At 37.5% G+C, this 4,862-nt stretch overlaps 1 long non-coding RNA gene across 1 annotated transcript; it reads right to left on the bottom strand.

Annotated features, from left to right (window-relative positions):
* Nucleotides 1–722: 722 nt before the first annotated feature.
* LOC110789817 (uncharacterized) lies at nt 723–3,507 on the bottom strand. Its single transcript, XR_002533666.2, has 4 exons — nt 3,199–3,507; nt 2,564–2,758; nt 1,699–1,743; nt 723–917 (listed from the first exon to the last, which is right to left on the bottom strand). It is a non-coding gene; the product is annotated as an uncharacterized lncRNA (long non-coding RNA).
* Nucleotides 3,508–4,862: the final 1,355 nt, after the last annotated feature.

Raw genomic sequence — 4,862 nt, forward strand, 5'->3', positions numbered from 1 at the left:
TCACAAAATTGATACGCGCTAAAAGACTCGAATTAATCTCAAACTCTACGGATTTTAGGAATCCGAATCTGACTAAACAAAACTGCCCAGACCCTATTTTCAACGCCTGGCTCTAGGCGCCGAAATCTTCGGTGCCCAGGCCTGGGCGCTGAAAATACCTGGGTACGTCTCTTTTCCTAATTCTTTGTGGATTAGAGCTCTGCAATTCTATCTTTCCACGAACTCTTCCCTATAAATAGGCCCCTGCACTAGAAGAAAAAATCTCAAGTGCGGGCTCATTTTAAGGGGTTAAGTGCGGGCTTTTACATGTGCAGCACATGGCTTGCCCGCACTTGATGTTTCTCAAGTGCTGCCAAAATATTGGCAGCACTTGATACTTCAAGTGCTGCCAATTTACAAAATGAGCCCGCACTTGACAAATTTGGTGCTGCCAATTTTTCAATTTGAGCCCGCACTTTACAAAGTTTGTGATGCCAATTTTGAAAATGAGTCCGCACTTGACAAATTTTGTGCTGCCAATTTCGGAAATTAGCCCGCACTTGACATAAAAGTGGGCAGCACAAGCATAAAAAAGAGCCGCACTTGATATATAAATGAGCCGCAATTGATCTAGAAATTTGTTATATAACTGATATCCCTACTACATATATTATACAATTAGACCACGCCCACTAGTTAACCTCCATACATCACATAAAAAAAGTATTCAATTATATAGATAATTAAATTGAATAGTATATAATTATAAATATAAAAATTGATTACATTACAATCCTATGAAAAACTAGAATCCATAATCTAAGATTCACTACATGAAAATATCAAAGACAATAAATGGTAATGAACTTTGCCAACTTTTCTCGAACTTCATTTATCTACTCAATGGTAAAAGGTTGCTCCCTCGGATTGTTGAATACCTAAAGAAGATTGATCATCGAGAAAAAAAAAACAGGTTAGTTATACTATAAATATTGTATGGTACATATTTTTCAAGTGCTCATTCTTCGCTTTCAGTTATATAACAAATTATATAACTGATAACAAATTATATAACTGATATCCCTGCTTTTATCTTTAGTATTTGTTATATAACTGATATCCCAACTAAGTGATTTAAATGTGTATTTTTCGCAATTGACAAGCTTTTATCTTGAGTATTGCTTTTGATAAATTTACAAGCTTTTATTTACAAATTTACAAGCTTAGAATCTATAAGCTTTTATCTTTTAGAACAGATAAAAGCAATAAATCGCACAACCAAATATGCCTTCGGTTTTTAATAAGAACCAAAGATACAATTCAAAACAATATGTATAAACAAATTATACAGAATAGACGGGTAGAAAGACACCCTTTCATATTTGACTGTACATAGGCACTTAGGAAGGGAAACTAACATCACCAATGTTTGCGCAAGGAATCACTTCACTAGTTTCACAAGATAAATGATCACACATTTGAAACTTTTCCCCAATCCTAAGTGTCCACTAAGAATGCAATTGTGTATAATGACTTAGTAAGTTAGAAACTGTCAGACTTACTAAATGAGGTAGCTTAACCATTGTGAATGTACAGAAAAACAGCAATATAATATGAAGTATATCAGACATATCAAAACATCCATGTTGTCTTTGACAATTCATGAATCGAGATCTACTTACAAATATTTTTAAACTACCAATTCATCAGGTGAATTACCTTAACACCACTAGCAGAACATGCTGAATGGAGGAAGAGATTTGTCTGCATCAATAAATTGGTAATCAGATACCTTTAGATAGTCTATGAAAATGAAAGGGTCAGAATCAATGTGATAACAAGATGAAGAATGACTCGACTAATTAAATCATTTTGGTTATGAAGGAGTAGGACAAGCAAAAAAACAAATTAGTTATAACCGGCAGCAGAATAACTAGTTTGCAGCAGAAACTAGAAAACCCACAACATTGACCATCCCTCCTTCTACATGCAATTGATGCGGCAAACACATACAAACAACAACTACGCAACACACTAATTAATGACCTATACATACTACACACTCTAGAAAATCTCGAACAAGCGTTGCATGCGTTCGGGATGTTAATCTGATAGAATTTCAGAAAAGATCAGTCTCTGTGAAGTAATTTTATATTGTAGGCTCCTCAAACACAGTAGAATTACAGTTCCTTGCACCTTTAGTTGAAGACGAAGCTTAACAGAAAGCTATAAATGCAGGCCAAGTTCAAAACTTTATGAAACTCCTCCCTAGTACATAAGTGGAACTTGAAAATTAAAGAAAAGAAGGAGCCAGTTAAACAAATAGCAATGCAAAACTTGACATAAAAGGTAGTAACTAAAGAGAATGATATGACTGTAAACTTGCAAAAAGATTAAGCATATGTTCGACAATTTGAAGAACAAAAACTTGTAATTCGCAGTAAAGCCATAAATGGGACATGTACTCCCTTCAAATAGAATATCACCTAAATATATCTGGAATGATAATTTAAGTGCATAAAAGTCCTACTAAAAATATTCAGCACATAAATCTGAGCATGAACAATGGAAGTAAATAACAGACCTTTGTTGTATGATTTCCTGAAGGCTGGAGATAGCCACAACCAAGATCACTGCATCATCTTTTATTCTGCCATTCCCACACAGTACATCTGAAACACAACCTGTTTCTTCACTTAAGAAGAAATCTGTAACTCCTTTACCTCTACGAAATTTACACCCTTTGCTTTTCAATAACTTCCTCCATGGCTCAAAATTACTATAAAAGAGAATCAGACGAACACAACTCTCAGCATTCTAAAAGATGAAAACATAGACAATTGCTAGCAAAACCTAGAATTTGCAAAATGATAATAAGTCAGAACTTGAGACCAAAGTAGCAATGATGACTCAGGCCCTAATCAATAATATAAACTCATACATTTTCAACAGTTGACATTCTTAAAACTCTACACCCCAAAGATGAATACTGGAAATTGCCACAATCACCATCATACACCTTATAATAAGTTCGAATTTAGTCAATTGAAGATAAAACAAGCCAGAAAACCTCAATAAAAAAACAAAGAAATTTAAAACCCAATTGAGAAGCAATTAATTTCATTTAATTGTATAACCCAACACCAAATTGCACAAAATAATATCCCTAAACAAAAAAATATTCGGCTAACGGATGCACTGCAGATAAAATTCAATAACCTTTAAAAAATCAGCGACACGGAGGAGCGACGCATGTGTGATGCGGCGGCGGCAGGAAGAGGAATAGTTCTGCGGTGGGGGAACATCAGCGAGAACGCGATAGGAAGAGGAAGTGTTTAGTGGTGGGGGAACAACAACGGCGACGCGACTTAGTTTCGCGGCTTGTTAGAAACAGATAAGTAGTGAACCATAGGAGGGGATGGATGAGAAACGAGAAAATGAAAAAAAGGAGGTTAGGGTAAAAGAAGAGAACCAGAGAAGGGGAAGGAGGAGAAGCGGGGAAATGAAATGTTTTTGGGATAATTTTTAGAATATTTTTGTGCGGCTCGTTTGTGAATGAGCCCGCACTTGAGTTTAAAGCCCGCACTTGAATTCAAGTGCTGTCAATTGTCTAAAATGAGCCGCACTTGTCAAATTATATATATATATTTTTTTTAGTGCTCTCAAGTGCTGCCAATTTACTAAATGAGCCGCACTTGAAGAGAAGCACATGTCGATTTTTCTAATAGTGCTAGTTTCGACGTGAAAGGACACAACAACACATAATATATTCTGAGTATTGACTATAAACCCCTTAGCCTAAGCCTCTCGCGGCGAAACTGTTCACGCGTTTTGTCGCAATCGATCCATAAATCGAACATAACGTATCCTGTCCCATAATTGAGATTCGTTAAATAAAAAGGAGAAATAGCAAAGTCAAAGTGGTTACTTTTCTGAGAACCGTGACGCACCTCTCAAGGGTGCGTCGTAATGTGTCCCTTTCCTCGCCCTTTTTATGAACTGTTAAAGTAACCTAATTTGATTGTTCTATCACGCCTAACAAATATAATATTTTTGGGTAATCGGATTATCATGCTAGGTCCCTTAATGCTATTTAAATCAAATAATCACGATCGAATTAGTGTTATATGTTGCATATTGCTAAAATCAACTCAGATTAGTTTAATAGTTAACGCATGTCCCATCAATTATTTATGATGAGCTAGTAAGGATATCCTGCCTCTGGAGTTATCGACGAGCGAATTACTCCTCTCGGTAGTTACAGTCCCCCGAACCCTCAATCTCTACCTTGCGGGTGTATATTGAGAGATCCCCACACCAGGGATCACAAGGGAACCTACGGCCGTCGTGGTCAAACATAATTGCACTCCCTTTATGTCACGGTAACCGGGTTTTGTCAGTTTTTCTCATTGTCGTTAAAAACTGAATGGCGACTCCTATATTACTAGTCAATTGGGTGTATACTCACAGGAAATCCAATTACACTTGATTGAATAAAAAGAATCGTCACACCCATGAGGGACAAGGTCACGCATTAGCCTCGCGCTTTTTCGACCCCCTCACAGTGGCGACTCCACTGGGGATAGTGAAGGAAATACTCGTGCTTGTAGGTAATCAAAATAGCCGAAGGGTGAAACGATCCTACCCCGCGTTTATTTCCCCATCAAGTTGGGACGACCTGAAAATCAGCATATTAATGTGAACGGGCAGAACATCATAACGAATCTCGGGTCCCTCGGGAGTTGGGACTAAGGATACCTTTTTTCGCCAATAGGGGGGTGCATACGCCGCGCATGTTTCCCACTCGGTACTTGCGCAGGTAGTACACCTATCCCGAACCCAATCGCTCGCCCATTAGGTCCCTCTCGCCTGCATGCCCCCTT

The sequence above is a fragment of the Spinacia oleracea genome, chromosome 2 (genome assembly GCF_020520425.1).
Source record: "Spinacia oleracea cultivar Varoflay chromosome 2, BTI_SOV_V1, whole genome shotgun sequence".
Lineage (NCBI taxonomy): Eukaryota > Viridiplantae > Streptophyta > Magnoliopsida > Caryophyllales > Amaranthaceae > Spinacia > Spinacia oleracea.